The 27,146-nt window shown below is 50.0% G+C and overlaps 1 protein-coding gene and 1 pseudogene across 3 annotated transcripts in view; both read right to left on the reverse strand.

The window, feature by feature from the left end:
* The window catches only part of nab (NGFI-A-binding protein homolog), an 867,324-nt gene that overhangs the window by 211,959 nt on the left and 628,219 nt on the right, over positions 1–27,146 (reverse strand). The window lies entirely within an intron of this gene.
* On the reverse strand, positions 1,308–3,057 carry LOC144094425 (uncharacterized; annotated as a pseudogene).

The following is a 27,146-nucleotide window of genomic DNA, read 5'->3' on the forward strand; positions in this document are numbered from 1 at the left end:
GCGACGCGTACAGCAATGCTGTCAGCGCTGCAGCTCGCAATTTGCAAATAAAAACGACGAACAACACGTGTGTAACGAGGAAAACAAAGTTTGCATGCAGCGCCGTGCACGCATGCACGAGCGAAGATTCTGCTGCGTATGCTGCTCCTGCCTGAGGACATTACTCTGGAGCCCTTACAACCTCAACAATGCATTCTCAAGATCGTCTTCGACACTCGAGAGCTGCGCGGCGACGGCGAAGAGAATCGACGCGTTGCTCCAGCGACAACAAATGCTACTGTCGCACATGCGAGGCTGACGTAAGCAGTTCAGCTGCACTATGAAAACAGCGCCAAGAACCCGATGGCACGAGCATCGTTCGGTAAAGGTCGCACTTACCATATTTCTTGTTGAGGTTTTCCATTTTCAACTTCACTTGTTTGCTGGTGTATGGGCCTTAATTGTCCCGGCGGCAGCCCGGCGTTCAGTTCCGCTACAATCGCAGCATATATCCTAGCGTTGCGCGTGTTACCGCATCAGATCCGTATCAGAAGCGTATCAGGGCCGCGGTTGTTGAATCAAGCCAGATGACACAACTCTGGAAGGACGAGTCGTTCGATGTTGCTGCTGCCAGCAACGTTTCTAGATTACCTGGTCAGTTTGCAAACTCCGCTGGGGTTCGGCGGCCAAACGCGGCCCCTTTCCGCTCCCGCTCGCGAGGTGGCGCTTCCGACGCTGTTGGCCCGGTCCACCCGGTCTCGTCGTACGAGCCGTTGTTATAAAGCCCTCGCGCCGTGTTTCACGGCACTTTTACGTTGAAGGAACATATTTCCGAAGGTAGTGCACAAGCATTATGTTGAATGCGCGGCTGCTACGTGGTATTCAGACCGCGAGAGCGGCCCTGGGCGACACAGATACAACCTGGATGCCTGAATTGTTAGCTAATGCTAAGAGGGACCCCTATCCAGCTGTGAAGATGAACCTAGATCTTGCTCGTTCGTCGGGTATCGTTCTTTATTTATTTAGCTTTGTACAAAATTACTCTTTCTTTGCAGCGAGCTCCGAAACGGTAGAAGAATCGCACGTTGCCGAAAATATTAAAACCTAAAGCCAAGAATCATTGGATTGAACCAAAACTGTCATCGCTTGCATACATGCTTTTTAAAAGGAAAATAAAGCACTACCCGTCGGAAACCTCGCTGTTACTAAGGGCTTAGAACGCGAAAAATAACGGGAATAGCAAAAGTAAGATTGGAAACAATTTATTGAATCCATATAGGAACAAATATCTACATCGTACTGGTATCCACTTTTAAAGGACCAAAGAGTTACAAGAGACGCGCTTTTTTGTTCGCGACAGCCACCTTCTCCTTGCTTTCTAGTCGGTGGTTAACATCTCTGGAAAAAAAGTGCATTCTTGTCACAATAATGAACTTCAATATCTGACAAGTGAATGCCGACATGTGCTCAGCACAGCCCAAGCGAGCAAGGTTGCATTTTTCTAGCTCTTTCAGCACTTTCCAGAATATGTTCATGCACAGGCCAGCTTAGTCTAATGTAGCAGAAACTACTTCATTAACAGTTTTCATGATCGTAAACATCTTAACTGTTGGATGCTTCATGCAACCTTCCTTAAAGCTCCTGTAAGTTGTAAGGTATGCATCAGAGCCAACAACGGGCAATGGACTGCTTATGTCTTTTAGGCACAGAAGGCATGCTGTGAGTTTCTCAAATTTGTGGACTACATATCCACTTAAGTAGTAGACAACAGCATGGCCCACATCTCCTTTGAAGTAGCAGTGGTCATCGTCCTGCTGATCAGGCGTCCTGGCAGGATCTGATGTCATCTCTATTAGCTTTTGTTGAATGGAGCCATGTAAAGAAGCCTGCTTAATGCGGTGAACCGCTCTTGTCATCTTCAGTGTGTCCTGGACACCGACGAGCACATTCCCTGCCACACCTTGCACACTACCACGTAAAGCAGTCTTTATCGGTGTGTACAAACTGAGAAGGCGAAATATTTGGGTGAAGTTGACCACTGTAGGGTGTGATTCATCCCCTCCAAATGAACGGACAAGTCCGAAGTGACGCTGGAAAAGATATATAGTTTGTTAGCTACCAATGACCTTCATCACTCATAGCTCTACACTCATATAAAACAGAAGCAAGCACATCCTCACCTCCAAGGGGTCCTGGTTTAACTTTGCTGTTAAAACATAGTGGGCACCCTGATCCAGAAGGAACTCGATGATATCAAGTACCGACAGCAAAGTGACACGGAGGGATTCTGTCGTTAGTTGCGATGCAAAAAGCTTGAGACCTTCCTCCATGGAGTTCTTTTCTGTGACGTTCAGCATGTCCAAAAAGCCTTTGATGACCTGAATGAATCGAGTTAAAATGTCAGCATTTGATAAATGTCAACATGCATGAATTAATAGGCACAGAGGGAAGGTGTTTTGGCTTGCCTGTATTTCCTTCGAGTGACGTTTGATGCCTCTTTCAGGCAGCTTAATATTCAAAGCATCGAATAAGTCATTGACAATTTTGGTGAGTGCTTCTGTGCCCTCGGAACCAATCATGCCTTCGGCATTACCTTCTCTGTATATGCGAATGCCAATAGCTGTCCCACGGCTGAATAACTGTAAAAAATGCATTGATGCATTAGTTAAAGAAATAACCAAGAAATGATTATACGCTGCCTTCTAGAGAGTACAACCTGGGTAGCAAGATGGACGCTGATCTCCTGTAGGTTGTCTGGGGCAACATGTGCTTTTGTCAGCTTCGGCACAACTCTTGTGTGCTTGTTCCTTTCGGCTTCGTACAGCGCAACATAGTGTGAGAAGTTGATCTGATGATCACCGGCCTGAAAGAGGGAAACACATCAGTCGTTGCACATCATTGTAACTGCATGTACACATTTCCTCTTACCATTCCATATGTGTGCTTTTTCAAATGATTTCGAATGCATTTGACGACATGTGGAACATCACAGATGATCTTCTGCGAAGGCTCCCAGGGGTGCTCAATGTAGTTGCGTGGTGACATCATATTTCCCGATATTCCCAGGTTCGTCCACATGGAACGGTTGTTGCCTGCTCCATCGCTTACAACCGCAAGCACTGAAGCATCATGCTTGTGCAGCTGCAGCACAGCATTCAACAGGAGCTGTGCGAGGATCCGCCCAGGTGCTGCTCCTCTTGTGGCAAAACATGCTATAGGCTGAACCCAGCCCTCAAAAAGTGGCACAAACATCAATACCAGCGCATGATCAGCGAATTGGCCAGTGGCTGCACCTGTCACATCACCATAATCAACAAATCCATCCATTTGGGCAGGACGCTTTGCTCAAAGCAACAGATTGCTTGAGTTTTATCTCGTCAAGCAGTAGCACTGCAAACCTTCTGAGCTGGCTCTTCTCATGAAAATGGTCTCGGATATTCTTCAGTGCTACCTCATTGAAGCCGTACCTGCAGGGTATGCCACTGATGATTTGATGGAGGCGTGCTCTTGTAGGAAGTGGCAAAAGCTGCATATCAGATAGTAATTTGTAAGCCTTCGGACTTGAAATCTGCAGCAGAAGGCATGTCATCAACCACTCTTCTGTGCACCTCCTCCCATTTTTTGATTTTGCCTTTGCTGCTTCAAAAGCAGTCCTGAAAGCCAGATGCTGTTTCGCTGGAAGAATGTCAAGTGCACGTTCCACGCTTGCTTCTGTCATATTCTGAAGTTGTTTCTTCATGGTGGCCACTTCTTTCTTCAGCTTTTCTTTTTGAGTTGTAGCTAGTATTGCCCTTCTGCGCAAGGACTTCACTTTGGTGCTCTTAGACTTCAAAGTGTTGGTTTTCATACGACGCCGTGAAAAGAGATTGGGGCAGACTCCTGCATTCCTGGCAGGTTGCAGTCTGACTGAGTGTTGTGCATGATTTGCGGTGCCATGTTTCACCGTCATTAATGGCCACAGCTGATGATAATACATGCGGGTAATTATGAGCAGGGCAACCTTCACAAAAGTTAGCCTTTCAATGCCCGCAAGTAGGCACTTTAAGTCATCGCATGTCTTCATTTCAACATCCACATCATTTGCATATGCAACTGGTGGCACACGTCGACCCTTGGCACTGACTGATACGGTCCGGCGTTTTGACACTGCCACAGCCCTGTCAATTTCCAGAATGCCTTCCGTCACTATCAGCTTGTACACAACGACTGTAGTGCCAACCACTTCAAGCGACCAACCCTGCATTCGCTGGCCTGCTGCTGCCATGCAAGACAACTCATCAAACAGCGGTGTGTTATTATCTAGCACAACACTGTTGTCCCTGCCGTCACTGCTTTCGGTAGAATCGCATGTGTTCGATGGCATCGTTTCTTCATCATTTTCCCTTTGCTCTTTTCGGCGCCTGAGCCGAAGTGGTGGACGCACGGCAGGGGCCTTGCGTTTTAGTGCTGGTTTGGACAAGTATTTAGGGCAATTCGGAAATATGCATGGCACAGCATCGTCCTTAAGAGCCCACTTGTCACGCGGTATTATGACTACGTCGCCATGAACGTTGTGCACGAAGTTTTTCAGGATATCTTCCTCGTGAAAGTGGAGGTCGCATACAGCACAACAGTTGGACAGCTCCTTATCCTGTCTTGGTGTAGCCCGTTGCCACTGTTTAAGGCGCGCAGCATCAGCGGGCAGCTTAAAAAAATGCCTTTTTTCGGGCGCGGATTTCGTAGAATCGTAGCCACTTCGGCAACCAGTCACAAAGCAACGCGGCATTTCTTGTCACATTCAGGACCTGTCATAGGCCCACACGACACACACGTGCGCGACGGTCAGTATGAAACTTGGCCGCACATTACATAGATGCGCTGATCTTGCCTTGATTTCGGAGCGGACAGACCAAGCTAGACAGCTGCGCCGCACGATCCGCAAGACGCGCACGCAGCTCGGGCGCACGGACGCTTCTGTGTTGAGTTGAGGCGGGAGCACACGCCGCACGAGCAACGTCCCTAGAAACCCACTATGCTAAATCTTATTAAGACACACACACACACACACAGTAGAGCGATCAACATTCAGCACAGTTGAAGGCAACAAAGAAACGACCGGCACAACAACGCTTCGCCGCTGACTTCACCAGCGTGGGTGCCGAGAGGCCGGTCAAAGAGCGACGAGCGCGCCCCCGCTTGGCGGGACAGGGAAGGGTGACACCCGCGGCGCCGGAGTTTGCAAACTGAAAAGGTAATCTAGTAACGTAATCTAGTAACGTTGGCTGCCACGGACGCCGCCATCTTGTCGGTTAATGTAGCAAACGGGGGGCAGCAAGCTCGGTTCGGGTAACCGTGGCTAGGTGGCGTAACTGCAGTTTCGTCTGTCGTGTGAGCGCGGCAAACTATAGTTACGGGGAACCGTAGTTACCTTAACTGGTTAAGGTCGCCAGTGTAAATGCGGTATAATAAATAGTAATAACACTGCTGGGAATGGAAGAAGGTGAAAACCTAAAGGTAACCTGCCAGCCAGTGCAAAGAAAAGTAAAGGGAAGAAGGCGGTCTGAGCCTCTACGGCTTCCTGGTGGCCGACACAGAGAGCGGTGAGGCTGAGCCATAGACGGAACAGTATTAGTTCCGCGCGTGCAAAAAGCTTTTGAGTGTATACGAAACGGGCGCCCGTCTTTTCCGCGACACTTCAGCCGAGTGTGGCAGTAGTAGCGTCCGAAGAGTATAACGCAATGTAGCATTATTTAGCAACGATCAGCAAAGGCGCTTCAAAGCTGAGCCGATGAAATTTTTTCCTGTAACGTAAGTGACAGCGAAGACTCTCTGAACAGCCTTATTTTGTTTTTGTTCTTCGAGCAGTAAGACAATTACAATGTACAATCATTATCATCAACCTAACTACGCCCACTGTATACGACCTCCAATTAAACCTGTCCGGTGCCAGATGTGACCTCCTTATCCCCGCAGACGTCCTGTCTGTTCCGCTAACCTAACCCCCTGGCCTTCTTGTTACTCTTGCCCTCTGTTAGATCCCACTCCATCACCTCAAGATACTATGGGTTATCTTGCTTTCGTATCACACGCCCTGCCCTTGCCCATTGCTTCCCGAATAGGACACCACCCACTCTGCTCTCTTTCTCTTTCGTAACGATACACCCACCATTTTCCTTACCATGGCTCGCTGCGCTGACCTTAATCATAGTTCGACTTTTCGTTAGCCACAGGTGAGCACCAGTAAAATACATCGGTTATGTACTTTCCTCTTGAGGAACATTCGAAAACTGCTGCTATTAAGCACACCGCAGCGGTGGCACGGTCGCTAGATCATCTGTCTCGCGTACCGGAGGTGCGGCGTTCGACGCCCAATGTCGCCAGGTACCCACCAGTGATACAATGGGTACAAGCTTTCCCCCGGCCTGGTGCTCTTCTTCTCTGCGGTTAAATGCTTGGTAAGTGAGCCTGTGACCCCATCTTGTGTAGATTTTTTTAAAAATCTTGCACCACGGCGCTCATCTAAAAAGCTGCTCTAGCCCCATTAAAATTCATCATCATCAGCTATTCACCACTTGACAGTTCCTGTGAAACGCACTGCACTCAATTCTAATTGTTAGTTATTTCACTCACTTGGTCCGGATCTGCGTTCACAAACTGCCCAAAGTATATGAATTTCTTTACCACTTACAATGCTTAATTGCTTACCGTAAACTGTTGTTGTCTTCCGAGACTTTTGAACACTACTTTAGGTTTTTTCATATCCATTTCTAGACGCATCGTGCTTTGCCTCTCTACGTCCTCGATCATTCTTTGCTATTTAGCCCATGAGTTACTTAGGAAGAAAAATCGGAGATTGCTAAGGTATGATGCACCAAATTTATCAACTCTACCCAATCACGTTATTTTAATACGCCCCCGTAATGAGAATGAGGAAATGTAAAAGCCGACACAAACTTTGCTTCCGCTGGTTTCGTTACTATGACAACAAAAATTCTTGCCCGGCTTTCCCTTACCCGTCAGGGTCCGTGGTTATGGCTCAGGCGGGTCTCTCCCCCATTCCCCATCTCCACCTTTACCTCTCGTATTCCCATCCTGGCTCCCGACTGCCGTATCCTCCCCCTCCCGACCAACATGTCCCCCGTCCTGTACGCTGGCCGTAGCCATGCGGCCTCTCTTTGATGCCTGTTGTGGCCACAATGATGCCTTTTGTGGCTCCTTGAGGTTCCTGTGGCACGCCCTATAACATGCCCACCTTTCCGCACCTGAAACCCACACCAGCGGGCCGTACCTGCGCCCTCCGGACGCATTGTCCCTCGAGGTCCTCGCCATTGCGCATGCCCTCCAGTCATTTGCGCTCCTTCCCTCTCTCCCAGAGTACACAGTTTATTCAAGCTCTTATGCCGCCATCCGCCACATACAGAACCGCACCCTGCCCCCTGCACTAGAGCAGCAGGTCGAACGAGAGATCTCCACACTACAGCCTTCCATCGTTTTCCTCCGCAGGGTCCCAGGGCACTCAGGGATTGACGGCAATGAACTGGCCCGCCAGCTCGCCCGCGACACTCTTTACCGTGCGCCGTTGATCCCATGGGCCAAGACCTCGGAGGACGGTGGAAGACTCACCCTGTAAGGAGGTCTACCTCCAGCTTCGATGGACAAACGCCTTTACCCTCCCCCTCATCCATCACTCACAGCGTCGGAGGCTCGCCTTCTTCGGCACATCCAAATGAATGCAGTCATCACCCCCTCCCGCCTCTTTCTCTATCGCTATCCATCAGACCAATCCTGTCCCAGCTGCCCGTCTATCTATGCAGACCTGACCCATTGCCTCCTCTACTGCCCGGCTGCTGAGCAGTCGGGTTCCTATCCCCGCCCTTCTCTATCCAGCACCACCTTGCTCGACTGGCTTGGCGCAGGAAGGGAAGAACCGTGACGTCTGGTCGCCTAGGCGGTCGACATGCTCTGCCTGTAAATCACGGCCGAATAAAGGTCTAATACCACTACTAGTAATTCCCCAATTATTGCGAAAAACCGTAACTAAGTGCGACAAAACCTTTACGTAGGTGTGGCAATGCGACAATTACAAGCATCAAGAGGGAGCAATTACGCTGAAAACTGCAGAGGCAAATTTATATTTCGTCCCAGTCAGGTGGGCAGGGCGCCGACACGTTGCCAACAGTAAGCGCCACAAAGGCGGCAAAGCGCTTGCGTTTCGGGCACGCGTACGCACAAGCTGTTCCGCCTGCGTGGGGCTCTGTCGCGGACGCACAACGGGGCCGCATTGCTGGCGGCGGCAGCGGCGAATGTGTTCCCAGTCGCCGGCAGCAACGTATGCGCAGGAGTTCCGCCTCGAATGAGAGGAGCCTAGACAGTGGTCGATGCACCAAAGTGGTCCGGTGCCTGCACTTTAATCTCACTCTCACGTCAATCCTGCAGTGCAGACTCGAGCGCGAAGCCGTCCCGCCGCCTCTTTTTCTGGAATGGGGCTCCTTTGCGTGGTCGCCGCCTACGCAGTGCACTGGTAGCCGCTGAAAACATATGCCCTCACACGCGTGGCGGTGCATTTCTGGCAAGTCGAAATTATCGTAACTACTTAGCTGTTGAGCTAATTTCAGAAGCTGCACAGCTGCTTTGCGCTTACGAAATGTGGCTCTTCCGCTGTAAAGAGTTTCTTGACGAGCACCTCAGCCATGAGCTGCAAATGCATGAGCACTTCAGCTTCTGTATAGAATGAACATAGGCGCAACTAGCACCGCAAGTTATATAGATGACGCTGCTAGCTGGACTCTGGAAATGAACAAAAATTCCTCTTATAACTGCGACCTTGAACGTACGGACAAATAAAACTTATCTCCCAGAATAAATATCAGCCGACGAAAAACGCCACCAACCATCTACTTTTTCAAGTAGTTGACATGAAGACCCCGCTCGGTGGGGAGGCGGTCAATTCGCATAAACTGCGCTTTCCCGACTGCGGTGTCCCTCACCAGTGGTAAATGCGGAATAGCTTTCGAGTGACGGAAACTAACACGCATATTCGAGCATCTCTAGCCCTTTGTCCCAGAGGCACACGCTGATGTCAATGCGACTGCCTCTAGAAGGGTTCAAGACACCACACTGAGCGACGCGGCGGAAGCAATACCAATGAGCCAGGTCGTTTTCAGCGCAGTCTCAGTTAGTTGAGCCGGGCTAGCCTAAGAAAATACAAACGAAAGTCATATATACGTGTAGTATTAGCTACACAGATGCATGACACAAAATTTTTCGTAACTAAAACTGCGAGGATAAAGCTCCTTGGACAGGAGGTGGCCCCTCGTTCGAGCCTCGTACTTGGACCAAGTGCTCTTAAATTGGGAGATGCTGAAAAGGCGAGGTTGCGGCTGTGCGCCCGCACTGAGCTGGGTGTCGATGACGTAACTACAAACGTCTTTAAGTCTACTCCTCCTCGATGGACTCCTCAGAAGTTGATTGAAGTAAAACTGAGGACCGTACGAGCGCCGTAGTCTCGTGCAAAGCTCGGGGCCAGGAAATCACTCGCATGCACCCTGCCGTCGGGGACTTTGGAGGCAAACGGCAGCACCCGACTCTGGCCGTCAGTGTTGGCGTGGCCTCCCCAATCGCATGTTCACGCCAGTAAGTGGATGAGTACTCCTTAAAAAGCGGGAAGTGCCCAGACCTGCTCGTTTCTGTCACGCGCAGCACTAGTGATGCTTCCCATTTTTCTTGATTTGCTCTCTACAATAAGCGCAACAATATACGGGCTTTGTTCTTATGAAAACTCCGCGTCTCATTATCAAGTACATTCCTCCAAGTCCGGCGCCGTGATAACCTGCACGCTTTTTCGTTCCCTTTCGTTTTCGGCATTTTCGCTGTTCGGGCAGCGTTCTTCTGGATTTAATTGTGCCCTCTCTCCTGCCCGCGAGTTTCTTTGCTTTTTTATCGCTGCTCTCAGAGAGAGAGAGAGATTACTTTTACGCTTGCGTCTCGACAGCTGCGCTTCTTTGACTGCCTCTCAACCCCCGCTTAATGAAATGGATCCCCCCTGCCAAACAACGGCCCAGAGAAAACAAGGGCAAAAGAAGCCCAAACTTGGGGAGAAACGCAAAAGCGAAGGGACAGAAGCAAAACAAAAATTTGAAATCGCCGGACCAGACTTCAGGCCACGAGGAAAAAGAATGGAAAACAAAGAAAGAAGAAAGAAACCAGCGATAACCAGAAGACACCGCGCCGCGTTCAAGCAAAGGTTGCAACTTGTCTTTTATGGCCTCGATGATTTTCCAAGCCCTCGCGTCTCTTGTTCGCGGCGCCGCCAGCGCGAGAAAATTAATGCAAAAAAGAGAAGCAACAAAAACGCAAGGGCAGAGTACGCGTGCGTCGGAGGAAGAAAAGAAGAGGCGGGAGGAGAGAGAGAACGGGGAATCGAACGCCACGTTAAACACGGCAGGGAAAAGGGGGAAAGGGGAGGGGCAAATGCGGCTCGCCGAAGCAGCAAAAAAAGAACGCAGGGAAGTCGACATGGCAAAAGCAGCGGACGCCCCAATCAAGGGGATTGAAGGGGAAGAGGCGGGCCAGAAAAAAAAAAAAAAGAAGGCGAGAATGCACGTATTTGAAAAAAGTGCGCCACAGGAACGCCCGACATCAGGCACGCCATGGAGGCAAAGAAGAGGCAGGCTGCGCGGAAAGAAGTGAGCCAAGAAATGGCTGCCACGAACGCATGCGCGTCGAAAAGCGCGATACCAGACGCGCATCGTGTGACAAGGGGTCATGCAAGAGCCGGCAAGAAGCAGCAGCTTGTTTTTCTCAGCCGCCGCCGACCGCGGCAGCGAGCGGTGTACAGCGTCGCAAACAGGGTAGGTTTTGTCGCTGGAGAGTACGTGTACACCTTGCACAACAGATTAGATGAACAGTTGAAAATTATTCCATGCTGACCCCCGCCTGCAACCAATAGTTAGGCAGCCAATTTCTTATTTCATTTTGCTTCTTTTTTTTGCAGCAATGGCGCCTAATTTGGCAGATTCCGCAACCGCGGCGCCAGTGATGCCGTAAAAATATTCGAAGAAAGCGTTGCTCACAGCGAAGGCGTTATAATTAGTTATATCCTGATGCTGGCTGCAGTGACAAATGGGTGCAATTGCAACCGGATGCCGACACCAATTAACTGTGCAAGAGGAAAAGACAGCGCAAGCCCGAAAAACTGCGAATACGCGTCGAAGACGGTGATCCTCCTCAGGGCTATTGCGAGTGCTTCTGCACAAGCCTGTTCACTCCCTGACGTGTCTGGCATAGAGGAACACCAGTCGGCTCCGCAACGAAATGAGGGCCGCGACAGCAGCGCCCCTTTCCCACACAGACTTTCTACCCATCAGAAGATCTGGTGGGCAGACCATGAACAGCAATCGAGTATTTGAAAGGCGCCACTGACTGGTAAGAACTCAAAGAATTCAAAAACTGGTTTCGTGCAGTGACATGATATTTATTTATTTATTTATTTATTTATTTATTTATTTATTTATCCTATACTGCTAGTCCTAGGTAGAGCTTCTGCAGGATCGTGACCCAAAAACGAATGGAAAAAGAAACTACAGAGAATGTTTACTGCATTCGAATAGGAGCGAAAGTACGGATTTGTGCAACGTAGAAGGCGACGCTGAGCAGGCAGTGCCGCGGGACGGAGCAGATGGAAGTTGATAAAGACGACGCTCTCCAATGCACCGCGTGAGAGTGTGGTGCAGTTTAAGACGAGGCGTGTTGGCTGCGGCGAATGCCTAGTTTTTGTCTTTATTGCCTGTTTTGACAGTTTACATCAGATCACATACATAAGATCTGCTCTGCACTCTCAAATATTAAGAGCGGACATGTGTCTCACTTGCGTGAGGAAATCAAAACTGTTTCAAGAGACAGAACTCTGCCATCCAATCGATAACTTCATCTCCAAAACATAGCTCCCTGTACACTTCACGCAGCATAAATACGTTTTCTTTGAAGTAATCTCAGACAGACAGCGCATCTTCATCGCAGTGTTGTACAGCCATCCTGCTTCGCCAAATACTGTGCCGGCCAAGGAGGAAAAACACACCGTATTTATAAAGATACGGCTCAACGTCCAGGAATCGTATCCCATACGGCGTCAATGGTAAATCTATTGTCCGCTGGAGCACGCCCCGAAAGAGTAGCGCATCCCAGAAATCAATAAATATATGTTCTGTTCACTCTGGTTTGTGACACAGCAAGCAGTCAGCACCCCATGGTAAAAACAATCCCTTCTCCTCCATCCATGTTTTAACCAGCAACGTACCAGTGTGCAACAATATATAATTGGTTTTGGGGGGAAAGGAAATGGCGCAGTATCTGTCTCATATATCGTTGGACACCTGAACCGCGCCGTAAGTGAAGGGATAAAGGTGGGAGTGAAAGAAGAAAGGAAGAAGAGGTGCCGTAGTGGAGGGCTCCGGAATAATTTCGACCACCTGGGGATCTTTAACGTGCACTGACATCGCACAGCACACGGGCGCCTTAGCGTTTTTCCTCCATAAAAACGCAGCCGCCGCGGTCGGGTTCGAACCCGGGAACTCGGGATCAGTAGTCGAGCGCCCTAACCTCTGAGCCACCGCGGCGGGGCCCAGTGTGCAACAAGAAAAACGTTTTCACACCCGCTGGCACCACCATTTTCCATACTCTTTTTAAAACATTTCTTGCTTGGCCTCCACTATACAGAGATCGATACATTGGCTCGGGGAAGACACAGTTAAGCAAATCTTTTAGCAATTTCTTACACGTGACAACTGAAATATATTCCAAACTGAAGCGAGCGTTTCGAAACCGGAAAGCAAAAATCACTTCTTTCAAAAATATACTTGCACTGTATCGCATGCCGTCTAAACTGGAAATAACATAGTTTGGCAAAGCCAAAGAAAGCCTCACTTAAATAAATGTCCCCAGGAAAGGGTCGCGTTGATCCCGAAGAAACATCAATCTTGACACCACTTGCCTCAGGTACAAGTGTGGCAAGGAAGACCCCCCTTTTTACAAACGCAGAAATAAATTATAACGTTTACTTCTCTCCTATGAGGACTGCCAAACAAAAACTGCTAAGAGACGGTGGAACTTTTGAATGCTAAGTCGAGAGCACGAAAGGACCTGCAACAAATAGCACACTTTTGAAACGAGGTATACATTACATATGTTTGCACGCGCGAATATAGGCAGTTCTTTTCCCCACCATTTCTATGTACGCGTGGACAATTCTTGAATTTCCTCCTTGAAAAACTAATCGTTATCTCGATGCCTGTCGAGAGGAACGCCTAGGTATTTGGAAGGGACATGTGACCATTTAACACTTGCATGAAACAAAGGCGCTGATGCCCAGTTCCCAGGCCAAAGGCCCGCACATTTGTCCAGATTGACAGCGCTATTCGTTGCATCACAAAACCTGCGAACAACCGACATCGCATGTTCTATGCTCCTGTGGCGCTACAAAAAATTGCCACATGATCGGCATAAGCCAATACTTTAATTTCACATGCTTCTAGTTCCAAACCACGAACAGATCTGTTATTTATTACAGTCCGGCAAAGTGGCTCTATAGCTACAGAGCGAAAAGTAACGGTGACAATGGGCAGCCTTGCCTCACAGATGCTCTCACGGCAATTCCGTTTGTGAGCTGTCGGTTAACAACCAGATTCGTGGTACAGTTACCATAAGCCATTTAAACTGGTTTTAAAATTACTTCTCCAAAACAGGCGGTCAATTGAAGATAAAAATGTCACATAATAAAGGAGCTACAGATGAGCACCATTTTATGTGACATGTTTTTATCTTCATTTGACCGCCGTCTAGCACAGATTTTTCATTTATTTTTATCTCACTCCTTTATCCCTTCCTTTACGGCGCGGTTCAGGTGTCCACTGAGATGTGAAACAGGTACTGCGTCATTTCCTTTCCTCAAAAACAAATTTCCCAGTATACAGCTGCTCATAATAAGATAGCACATATTGTTACGCAGCATGCATTTGAAAAACAGCACGATAGTTAATGAAGAAATAGTTGACCTAGCGGAGTGCTCGGGAATAACTGCGACCACCAGGGGATCTTACTGATATTGCATTCTTTTTAAGGCGTAAGCCTTACTTTTCCCACTGAGTGAAAACCCACCTCCGGTCTCTGCCTCTCTCTCTCTGTCACACACACACACACACACACACACACACACACACACACACACACACACACACACACACACACACACACACACACACACACACACACACACACACACACACACACACACACACACACACACACACACACACACACACGCGCGCGCGCGCGCGCGCGCGCGCGTGTGTGTGTGTGTGTGTGTGTGTGCGTGTGCGTGTGCGTGTGTGTGTGTGTGTGTGTGTGTGTGTGTGTGTGTGTGAGAGAGAGAGAGAGAGATAAATAATGCCGTCCTCACGCAACCTGGCAGGTGGCGGTTAAGTTATTGATTGGACCCGCCGTTGTGTCTCAGTGGTTAGGTCGCTGGGCTACTGAGCCCGAGTACGCGGGGTGGAACCTGGCCGGGGTGGCCTCGTTTCCATGTAGGCGGTACCCAAAAGCGGCCATGTTCTGTGCGATGTCAGTGCGCGTTAAAGATCCCCAGGTGGTCGAAATTATTGCGGAGGCAACCGCGTCTCGAACTATCGTATGGGCTCCTGCTCACATGCTGTTTAGAAGGCAGCGCAAAAAAAAAAAAAAACGGAGGAGGGACGGAGTAGGGGACACAAAAAGACGCTCACCCCCCCCCCCCCCTCAAGCGCTACTACCTGCTGTTTATTCATGCTTTAGTACAAGGCATATATATGAAGAGATAGGCGAGCATGCGCGTAGAGAAGGCACAAATACCGCACATCAGTCAAGCGATGCGGGCCCTACAAGTGGCCCTCATGATCCCGCGCATCTCACACAGACGCCACGGCATGCTAGAGGAGGACACACTCATGCTGGTCAGAAACCTGGTGGTCAGACCAGTGGCATACAGCCTCCCCTACTACAATCCCATCAAGAGTGAGGTACAACAGGCGGACGCGATTTCACGCAAAGCCTACAAAACCACACTGCACCTTCCCCACAACACCTCCACCGAAAAGCTCCTAGCCTTAGGACTACACAACACCTTCGAGGAATTGAGAGGCGCGACTAGTCTCCCAACTGCGCAGACTACAGCAGACCCCATCTGGCAAGGAGCTTCTGAAGAAACTAGGCTGCGCCGATCAACTTCAAGAGATACAGAGGACCGAAACAATTCCGGACAAGTATCGCAACACACTAAAAGTAGCACCCATACCCAGGAACATGGATCCCAACTTACACAAAGCACGCAGAGAGACGATGGTTGAATACCTACAAAAGACACTAGCACCCCAAGAAACGACGGTATACGTGGACGCAGCCACATACGCTAGAGCAGCGGGGCAGAGCAACAGCAACCCGGTAGCAACGGTGATTGATTCGAACCTACGCGAGATCACCAGCGCATCACTACAAGGCTGTACGATAGTCGAGGTTGAAGAAGCGGCCGTCGCTCTAGCGGCAGCGGAGGGCTATAGGTCTAAACGGTCTCTAGCAATCTTTACAGGCTCACAAACGGCGTGGCGCAACTACCCACGCGGCAGAATAGGACACGGAGCGCTCCGCATATTCCGCTCTGGAGACCACATAACACAACGACAACCAAACGAAGAACCAATTAGGCATACGACAATATGGACGCCGGGACACACGGGAGTGGCAGGGAACCAAGAGGCGGACAGGATAGCTCGAGGGTACACTTATTACCGAGCATCCAACGTAGGCGACCTCGAGGGGACAGAACCTGTACCCCAAGACTATTCGGCGCTACTAAATTACTACAAGGGCTGCAGAAAGCGGTATCACAACTCCCTTAGCAGAGAGGACTCTGTCGCGTGGAGGCAGCTACAAACGGGCTCGTACCCGAATTTAAACGTACTCAGCAAAATGTATCCCACACAAAACAATGACAAATGCGCCTGGTGCCACCAAAACCCACGCTGTATCACATAAGGTGGGCATGCCAGAAGATAGACGTGGTACCCGTTATACTAAACGCGAGTGCGGAGCAATGGAAAGGAGTGCTCTCCAGGGATCGCCGTGTCGATCAAGAAGGTCTGATTCGGCAAGCACAACTGGCAGCAGCATCAGCGGAGCCCTGGACTAATAAGGGCAGCCGACCGTTGTGCAAGAAGATGGACGAAGCCATCTGAAGACCGCAGAAGACCAGCGAATCTAGACCTCAATAAAGTTTTTCACTCACTCACTCGGCAGTTTAAACGGAGAACGTCATTTCGACTCCTCTTACGAGATTCTCTGGGCCTAATTAGTATTTTTGGTGCAACAGGTAGTGTGATGACCCCCATAATGCGCAGGTCCACACGGGACGGAGAGGCAAAGAGACACCGTATGGCTCAGTTTAAACAAACAGATATATTCAATAATTACACATGATTAAGATTATACATCAGAGGCTGGGGCGTCCGAGCTTACGTGCCGACGACTTCATGGGGGCGATGGAGTGGCTCCGGAGTTGGGCTCGAGCGGTTGCTGGCAGAAGCTGCACGCCGTCGGGCTTCGGCACTGAAGGCCCTCTTGGCGAACGATGTCGTCCTCAGCGTGTATGCAGTAGAATTTCAATAGTCGTCCGTTTCTTCGAGGATGGTTCACAAACCCTTCCTCTAGTGTCGTTCGGCTTGGAAGATGAACAGGAGGCGAGCTTGTAGATGATGACAGCAGAGCATAATTTTACAACATACATATACAGGGAGTTAAACTGGAAAAAGCAGAACTGAATTTACAAAAGAACAAACTTTGCACTACTTTACTCATCGACCGGGCAGGTTAGTGCCTAAGTAGCATCACATTACATTCTAAGCATGGAGCCCCAGCTCAGACTGGACTGCATCCGTTTACATGCGCTTTTAAGCACTTGATTAACAAAGGACTAAGGGCGGTCATTTTCAGTGGCCCGCCCAAAGCATCAATTCTCCAATGAAAAATAACATGCGAGATGGGGACCACCCCTTGGGTTGGGCTTAGCCTCGAACCCAGAGTCTGTTAACAATACAAACTAAATAAACAACAAAAACGCCACCACTCTCAAGTGAGAGTATACACAGGCTCTCTCTTCGGAGCTAATTCACTAGCGCCTGTCTTTCCACATTCTTGGCGAGTACTGCCTGTCCGCCATGACAGGTGTCCGTCACGGCCCTTCTGGGAATGCGCTTTTGTTCACGAGGCACGGCGGGAAGCTGTGGGTGCCTTCCCGGCGATAGCCCACGTCGAAAGGGGAAGGAGGGAAAGAATGTTGTCTTCGCGGTAGCGCATAGCGTCGGCTGTGGTACGGCGCGCTCTGGCCCGCTGACAGCTCCCTTGTCCTGGAATGTGCCCGGAAATTGGGAAGGATAAAGCCTGTTTCCCCGGGGCGGCGGCGGGTCTGGTTGTTCTGGTCGTCACTCAAAGAGCATGGCTGGGTAATTGATGATGCCGCTGTCACGGGTCTCCGTCTACGCCGCGCCGTCGAACGTGGATCCTCGTAGCACACAAGGAATGTCACACTCGCTCACCCTCCAGAAGAATGTTCTCCGAACATTTGAGTCCACGCAGCTCCCCTTGTCTTTCTGAATCGCCTCGCACAGTGCGTCCGACAAAACACTTTTCGCTGCACTCAACACCACTGCACAACACCATATGCCTCCGCTGTCATAACTGGCGTCTCCAGGGGCAGCACTGATCTTCTTTTACAGATAAACATGAAACTCAGCACCCAAGCCTCTCCTTTCTAGTCCAAACTGGACGAAATAAATTTTACCACAGTTATAAAGGAGCTCCCACTTCTAGCACGATCACGGCACAGACAAAAATATAGATAACGAAAGGAAGTAGGGCAGGTTCTGCATGCGCTCCGCATGCTCTCCTGTGAAGGTGTTACTTAATGACAGAAAGGTTTAACTATTAACTCCGATAACTTAACACATACGCATATAGCAATGTTATGAGCTGCGGCATTACACAATTCTAACCAGTTCACAACTCCGCTCTGTTTACGCCATTAGTCCGACTTAGCTTTCCGATTTCGCAGCGGATATCGGCCTTCATGAGTCATACTAAGTAAGTCTGTGCCCCTTTGTCTGCTTTGGGACTCGCGAGGGCTCGTGGCAGGAGCCTCTCCTGGCGTTATCTGCGCGGCAACCTCGCGCGCTTCTTCTTCTAGCAATGCATGAAGTAAATCCGGTGGCATTCCGGCCGTCACCTCGGGCGCCTGCCGAACAAATGCAGGAGAGGGCGTTTCTTGCGAACTATCTGCGCGCTCCGCTTCACTTCTGTCCCCATCAAAATCCGCGCTTTCCCTTTCCTCATTTCGTGAATACTGAACCGGTGCCGACTTGAGGCGATTTGCGTGTACCCTTATCAAACGCCGGTTCACGTCTCGGACTCTGAAGTTTACCGGAGAAAGCTTCTCGACAACCTCGCACGGTCCTCTCCACTTCGTCTGGAACTTACGAGCTAGCCCAATCTGCCTTTGGCAGTTTTCAATGTACACGCTGTCCCCCACATCAAACGGCGCGTCTCTAGCCCTGCGATCGTGCACCTCCTTCCTGCGCTTCGCCGCTTTCTTTAAGGACTCCTTTGCGATGTCCCTCGCCACTTGCAAGCGCGATTCTAGCTCAACCTTATAGTCGTCCAGTGAAGCGTATGGGACACGACGGGGGCCCTCTGGCACTTCACTAGGCTGGTCCGGGTCTCGGCCGTAGAGAAGAAAGAATGACGATTCGCCCGTGCTCTCGTGTGCTGCGGAATTGTAGGCAAACATTGCATACGGGAGCCACTAGTCCCAGTCCCGCTGGTCGCGCGAAACAAAATGCGACAGGAACCCGGCCACGGTTTGGTTCAGTCGCTCCACCGCGCCGTTGCAAGCCGGATGGTACGGTGTTGTCTGCTTCTTAGCGATCTTAAGCAGCTCGCAAACTCTCCTCATTAGCTGCGACACGAAGTTCGTTCCCCGATCTGTCAAGAGTTGCCTCGGGGGTCCATGTCGGAGCACGATCTGTTCGACAAATGCTCTTGCAACCGTGTCTGCCTTCTGATCTGGGAGTGCTACCGCTTCCGCGTATTTTGAAAGGTGATCGACAAATACTAAAATGTACTTGTTTCCGGAAGTGGTCGTGGGCAATGGGCCCATTATGTCCATACCTGTCCGCTCGAAGGGAGCCGAAACCTCAGAGAAAGGCTGAATTGGAGCTGGTCTTCGTCCCTTGGGTGTTTTTCTTTCGAGACAGGAATGACACTTCGCACAGTAGTCTCTAACATCCTGTCGCATGCCACTCCAAAAGTACAAACGCTCCACACGCCTGCGTGTCTTTGCTACGCCAAAATGACCGGCGCATGGCGCATCGTGAAACTCGCGAAGAACCCTTTCTGTCCACGACCGAGGTATGACGACTCTCTCCCAAGCGGTTTTCTCTGGTCTCCCTTTCCTGGTTGGCCTCGTGCGCCGACACAGGGTGCCGTCTTTGTCAATGAAATAACCTAGCTGTTCGGGGTGAGACGGTGCGCCCTCTAAGCTTTCGATTATTCGCTTCAGGTCAGGATCTTTGCACTGCTCTGTGCGTAATTCGGCGGGGTCGACTACGGGGACAAACTCATCTATAGCTGCCACGGCAGCTGTGCGGCTGAGTGCATCAGCATTCAGATGTGTCTTTCCTGACTTGTGCTCAACTTCAAAGCAGTATTCCTGCAGGTATAGATTCCATCTAGCGAGTCGCGAGCTAGGGTCCCTGACACTCATCACCCATTTCAGAGGATGGCAGTCTGTGACTAGCTTGAATTTGCGGCCGTAAAGGTAGCATCTGAAGTGCTTTACTGCCCAGACAACGGCGAGGCACTCCCTTTCCGTAGCTCCGTACTTTTGCTCTGGGGGGCTCAGCTGTCGGCTAGCAAAAGCAACGGGATGTTCTTTGCCCTCGATAACCTGAGATAGCACGGCACCAACTGCGAACTTTGACGCATCTGTGGCCATAACGAAGGGCAAATTAAAATCCGGGTGGCGCAACAGCGGTGCACTCATTAGCTTCCTTTTCAGGGCCCCAAAAGCATTCTCCGCGTTTTCGTCCCAGCGAAAGGCGACATTTTTGGCTGTTAAGGCGGTGAGCGGCTTAGCGAGCTTGGCGAACTCCTCTATGTGCCTTCGGTAGTAACCGATCAGGCCGAGAAACTGCCGGACCTGGCGGACGCTAGTCGGGGATGGAAAATCCGAGACACACCTTAGTTTCTCAGGGTCCGGTCGCACGCCGTCAGCTGAAACAACGTGCCCGAGGTATTTCACCTCGTTTTTGAGGAATTGGCACTTAGAGGGCTTCAGCTTGAGACCCGCTCCTCTTAGTCGCACCAAAACCTGCTCAATATCGCGCAAATGGTTCTCAAAACTGTCACTGTATATGATAATGTCATCCATATACACGAAGCACAGCCTCCCCAGAAGACCTGCCAGGATAACATCAGCGGTTCTCTGCCAGACAGCAGGGCTGTTGGCCAGACCCATCGGCATTCTTTTCCATTCATAGTGCCCTGAGGGCGTGTTGAATGCCGTTTTCTCGGCATCTGCCGGATCCATTGCTATCTGCCAGAATCCCGCCGCCATGTCCACTACCGTGAAGTACCTGGCAGAGCCCAGCTGAGAAAGCGTCTCCTGTATATTGGGGATGGGGTATGGATCGATGCGAGTTACGGCATTTAGTTTGCGGTAGTCCACTACCAATCGATACGAGCCATCCGGCTTTTCCACCAATAGTGCTGGTGCTCCCCAGGGTGACTTTGAGTGTTCGACAATGCCGCGATCAATCAGGTCCTGCACCTGCCGCTCCATCTCCTCACGTTGGGAGTAAGGAATCCTGTACGCACGCTGGTAAACGGGCGATGAAGTGCCGGTTTCTATCCTGTGCTTTATAACGCCACAGCAGCCCAAATCCAGGTTGGACGCGGCGAATACCTCCGAGTAGTCGTTCAGCAAACCAGCCAGAGCCTCCCTCTCCCTGGATTTTACGTGAGAAAGATCGAACGACACCTTTGGAGCAGCCGAAGGACTAGCATGCTCTACAGTTGCGAGTACCGTATCGGTGGGCTCACGTTGCTCTATCGCAGAGGTGAAGAAAGCCAATGTTTTGTTCTTGGGAAGGCTCAGTGGCTGCTGGCTACAGTTAACCACCCGTAGGGGCACTCTGTGGGCGTCATTAACTGTCACGAGGCACGCGGCTGCGTTCAGGCCATTGCTGAGAGAGTCGACCGGCTCAAGCACTCCCACGGCGCCGCTCTCTACATCTGAAGGCACAAACGCGTACAAAATGTGCTCCGACCAAGGAAGGACGACCGCCTCCTCGACCAGCCGGACGGCAACCCGCGAATATACCTTCTCCAATGATCCCACTGTTTGACGGGTGTCAATATCGGTAATGCGAATCTCAGCCCCTCTCCTGTTCAAAAACGGAACTTTTGAGCCGCCCGCATTAACCTCTTCCTCAGAGAATGAGACTACTACCTTCCCTTTTCTCAAAAAATCCTGCCCTAATATACCTGACACTCCGTTTGGCAGAGACACCGTGTCCGGGCATACGTAGCAGGGGTGCTCCAATGCAATTCCGCCGAGAGAGAAGTGTAACCGGTAGAGTCCACTTATGCCAAGAGGATCCCCCGTTATGCCTACAAATTTGGTTGCCATACCACCAGACGCTTCCAACACCTCGCGGTCCCCCTTCCTTCGAAGCGTGTTAAAACTGCTCTCCTTAAGCAATGTCACCTTTGACCCCGTATCTATCAACAATTCCATACAACAACCATTTAACTTGCAACGCACAACAGGGCATGCCTCGTCGGCCACACAAACTACCACCACCTCATCATCTACTGCTCCCTCCCCACGCTCCTCAGGCTGGGGAGGACTAACTAGTTTTTTGTCTCGGTATCTGGAGCCCCGCTCTCGGCTTGCTTAGGGCGTGTCTCGCCTGCTTCTCTTTGTGGCTCCCCACGGCGCACGTTTTGGCAGAACCTGGCGATGTGTCCGCGACCCTGGCAAGCGAAGCATACGATTTCTTCAAAATCTCGCATACCGCGCCTGTAGCTTTGTGGCGGTCTCCGGTTTCCAGCGAATGGGCGCTGTTGAGCGCGCGCTTCAACCTGGCGTTCTACCTGCTGAGTTAGCAGCTGTTCCAAGCGATCTAACCGCTCTGTCAAGAGAGCAACCTCAGGGTTGAGCACCGCTCTCTCTATGACGCGTACTCTCGCTGCGGCTGTCGTTAACGCCTCATTTCGTTCCTCATCCAATGCGGCCTCCACGGCTTGGTCGAAATTGCTCGGCTTGCGCGAGAGCACGAACCGGCGCACGGGGTCTTGCAGACCAGCCACGAACAAAGCGGTCATTTCCTCTTTAAGTATATCCTCCGCGTATTTCTTCTTAAGCTGGTCTCCTTCCTCCTCCCTGCTTAACGTATCGCGCGCTAAGCGCTGAAGCCGCGACGCAAACGTTCGCACGTCCTCCCCTACCATCTGTCCGGCGTCACGGAACCTCTGTACTCGCACGTGACGTGGTTCAGTGTCAAAATGCTCAAACGCGAGCTTCTTAAATTCCGCAAATGATTTTGTGGATTTTACTTTTTCGTCTCGCCATGCAAAATCATGAGCAGCTCCTGCCATCTTACACCTCGCCATTCCCAGCATTTGAGCACCGGACCATCCCCCCATTTTCCCAATCTCTTCTAGCATGGAAAAGAAATCGCAGATTGGAACCCCTGTCTTATCTCCCGTAAACGTCGGAATGACGCTTCCTAATGCCAGCATGCTTGCTCCGAGCGACGGCTGTGGAGTGGGAGCTCCCTCAGATACAGTCATTTTTTTTTTCAAGCCCTCCAGTGCCTCAAGCCTTTCAAATGGGGGTAAAAGTCCCACAATCAGTCCCGTGATTCCCTTTTGATTACAATTTTGAAGTCATGAATGTCACAGCATTCAGAGGACATTTGCTTTTGAGACCCCACTTCTGACACCAGTGTGATGACCCCCATAATGCGCAGGTCCACACGGGACGGAGAGGCAAAGAGACACCGTATGGCTCAGTTTAAACAAACAGATATATTCAATAATTACACATGATTAAGATTATACATCAGAGGCTGGGGCGTCCGAGCTTACGAGCCGACGACTTCATGGGGGCGATGGAGTGGCTCCGGAGTTGGGCTCGAGCGGTTGCTGGCAGAAGCTGCACGCCGTCGGGCTTCGGCACTGAAGGCCCTCTTTGCGAACGATGTCGTCCTCAGCGTGTATGCAGTAGAATTTCAATAGTCGTCCGTTTCTTCGAGGATGGTTCACAAACCCTTCCTCTAGTGTCGTTCGGCTTGGAAGATGAACAGGAGGCGAGCTTGTAGATGATGACAGCGGAGCATAATTTTACAACATACATATACAGGGAGTTAAACTGGAAAAAGCAGAACTGAATTTACAAAAGAACAAACTTTGCACTACTTTACTCATCGACCGGGCAGGTTAGTGCCTAAGTAGCATCACATTACATGCTAAGCATGGAGCCCCAGCTCAGACTGGACTGCATCCGTTTACATGCGCTTTTAAGCACTTGATTAACAAAGGACTAAGGGCGGTCATTTTCAGTGGCCCGCCCAAAGCATCAATTCTCCAATGAAAAATAACATGCGAGATGGGGACCACCCCTTGGGTTGGGCTTAGCCTCGAACCCAGAGTCTGTTAACAATACAAACTAAATAAACAACAAAAACGCCACCACTCTCTCTCAAGTGAGAGTATACACAGGCTCTCTCTTCGGAGCTAATTCACTAGCGCCTGTCTTTCCACATTCTTGGCGAGTACTGCCTGTCCGCCATGACAGGTGTCCGTCACGGCCCTTCTGGGAATGCGCTTTTGTTCACGAGGCACGGCGGGAAGCTGTGGGTGCCTTCCCGGCGATAGCCCACGTCGAAAGGGGAAGGAGGGAAAGAATGTTGTCTTCGCGGTAGCGCATAGCGTCGGCTGTGGTACGGCGCGCTCTGGCCCGCTGACAGCTCCCTTGTCCTGGAATGTGCCCGGAAATTGGGGAGGATAAAGCCTGTTTCCCCGGGGCGGCGGCGGGTCCGGTTGTTCTGGTCGTCACTCAAAGAGCATGGCTGGGTAATTGATGATGCCGCTGTCACGGGTCTCCGTCTACGCCGCGCCGTCGAACGTGGATCCTCGTAGCACACAAGGAATGTCACAGTAGTATCATGCCTACTAAGTGCAGTTCAAGACTTCTTCACTTGCCGTCATTTGGTCGTTCCCTTTAAGCCGAATATTTCGTCCCCGCCAAACCCAGACCCGGGGCAATGGCAGGCCAGTCTGTTCAGCGGAGACCAGCACGCAGGCCCTCGCTGCCACGCATGCCAGTGGAGTGCCGGAAAAGGCGGCCCTACCCCTTGAATCTTCGGAAATAAAGTAGTTTTCCTCCTCCTCCCTGTCTTATGCGTTTCAAACAAATGACAACGATAGAAGTGTGTGAAATTATTCGGCAGGCCGTGGTCCTCCACAGTAGCGTTGAAAATGGTGGTGGTAATGGTTTTTTATTAAAATAATAGTAATAAGGAAGGAAAAGATTTTTGCTAGCCCCGGCGTCTGCCATCGATACTGAAGCACCTGAGCTGGGGCAGCGGAAATAAAGGATAGCAGGCATGCTGCAGAATGAAGAAATGAAAGAGGTGAGGGGACAGGAAGAGAGGGTAGCGGGAGAAGTAATATATACAAGCCATTTACATATACTACTACTTAACCCCTTATCCTCTAGGTCTCTAGTTCGGGACCCCAGTGGCGTATGCCGCCTCCCGGGCTCGCCCTACCAAGGTCATATGGGCCTGCAGGTCAGAGCAGCCGAGCAGGGTCGCCTCCCAGTCCTCCCTGGGTCAGCGGACATCTAAATCGCGCTTTGGGGCAAGCGGTGATGGTGTGTACTTGCAAAAAAGAAGCCGCCACCGTCTGCAAGACGCTGAAATAATGAGCTTTAGCTGTTTGGTTTACTAGAAATGATATGAGATTAAAGTGAGGTACACCAACGGAAATATTAATTCGACATCTTGGATTTATAACTTTTAAGTGGCGTCCCCAATCAATCACCAACTGGATATATCAGTGACGTCATCAATCAATCACCAATTCGATATACTAATGACGTCACAAATCAAACACCAATTGGGTTGCTATATCGATTTACTAGGGGGGGGGGGGACATCTTGAATTCAACAGTTTGTGTATATCACCTCTCCCCCCGTCCTCTCTTCCTGTCCCCTCACCTCTTTCATTTCATTTCTTCATTCTGCCTGCTATCCTTTATTTCCGCTGCCCCGGCTCAGGTACTTCAGTATCGATGGCAGATGCCGGGGCTAGCAAAAATCTGTTCCTTCGTTTTTATTATTATTTTAGTAAAAACCACTTACACCTCGGACTTAGAAAATTTCACGCCGAAGAAAGGTGGTAGCAGACCCCAAGAAATCGAAAAACGTGATGAGTAAGGGCTCACGCTCTTAAAAACCGTGCTTTCGCACAATATTTCGTGGTGAGCAATGCTAAACCGCCAGCCATTTTTTCTTTAGAGATAACCATCTGCTACATTCATTTAGAAGAACCGGGGCAGAAGCTTTCAACGACATAATAATCCATCCCCACGAGAGTAAACCTGATGGGAAATCAGCGCCTCATCGCAGCAACGCAATCGAAGAAACCTTGGATCAAAACGGTGTGTTTCACATGGATGCAACGCGCGCGTATACCTTGTGGACAGCGTGAAACTAGACAGTCGTCAATGGCTTCGCTACACCCGACGTAAGGAGGTCTACTGTCGAGGAAGACAGCGAAGATGGGCTTTTTAGGTGCATAAATTACAAACCCTTCTTGACTCCCCAGGGCCCCAATGACTGCGGCCATGACATGTCGCGATACGTAACAATATGACAGTGATATCTGTTTCTGCCAATTGCCGATAACGAGCGATGATGACGAGCATTTCTGTCGTCGGCACATCTGACGCAAGAAACCCGCGCACACAATTTTTTTTTTTATGCGCGGACTGTGCACTTTGAACCTGGTGCGGATAATTTCTTTTTCAGCAGGAATCTACCCCTGCGGACTGTACATCGGGTTCTTATGTGGTCCGGAAATCATAATAATGGAAATCAGCGTACGCTTAATTGAGCGTAGCTCTACGGTGACTATAAAAATTTTTACAGTTTGTCAACTGTCCAGAGGGCAGAGGTAGCTCAAAATTGTCGAATTTTGAAAAAGGGCTACTCCGTGTCAAATGTTCCGGATTTGGCATTCCAATTACTTCAAAGAAATTTATGGCTCTCTACGTTACCGTTAAGTGTTCATTTCCCATGAGACTTTTGAAAAGAAAAAAATTAGGCTATGTGACCGCCCTTTAAAATATTGATGATAGAGAATTTTACAAAAAAAAATTAAAGAATTCCTTTTTCCTTTCACCTTAAATGCTCGTAATCAGTGCTTAATGATTGCTCTTTACTACTGCGCAGCACATAAAAAGTGCACTAACATATTTTTTACACAAGGTAATTCATGATTCTAGAGCAAAATGCACCATTTTTTAACTTACAGGAAAATGACGTTTTTTCTGGTCATTATGCAAAATGTAATAGTCTTTCATGGGCCTGCACTGTTTGGAGAAAATGAATTAAAATGTATTATATAAAGTCCCGGGCAAGATATTTTAAAATTTCGAACAAGTACATGTGTTGTTGTTTTTTTCTTTTCGGAGAAAGGTCGAACGCGAAGTTCAGAGCATGTGGCGTGGAATGACCCTGCAGCGACTACTACCTAAAAGTGGCAGCCCCTCTGCCAAGTAAACAAGGGCAGCAAGCTATAGGCAATCAGCAAATGCATTTTGCACTGCCCCTGTCGCCTCGTAGTAGCCATGATTATCAAAATTTTGGCAGCGAAGCTTGGAACGTGAACATGAACCGCATACAGCACGGATGTTCCCTCTACAAGGGGAGAACATTCGGGTTTCAATGCTCTCTCTGCGTGGCTGGCACCAGAAGACTCACTCAGTGACGCTCAGCGCCTGGGTTGGCGTGCAAACATCGATGTAACAGCGCTCCTGATAT

This window comes from Amblyomma americanum, chromosome 6 (assembly GCF_052857255.1).
Source record: "Amblyomma americanum isolate KBUSLIRL-KWMA chromosome 6, ASM5285725v1, whole genome shotgun sequence".
Classification (NCBI taxonomy): Eukaryota; Metazoa; Arthropoda; class Arachnida; order Ixodida; family Ixodidae; genus Amblyomma; species Amblyomma americanum.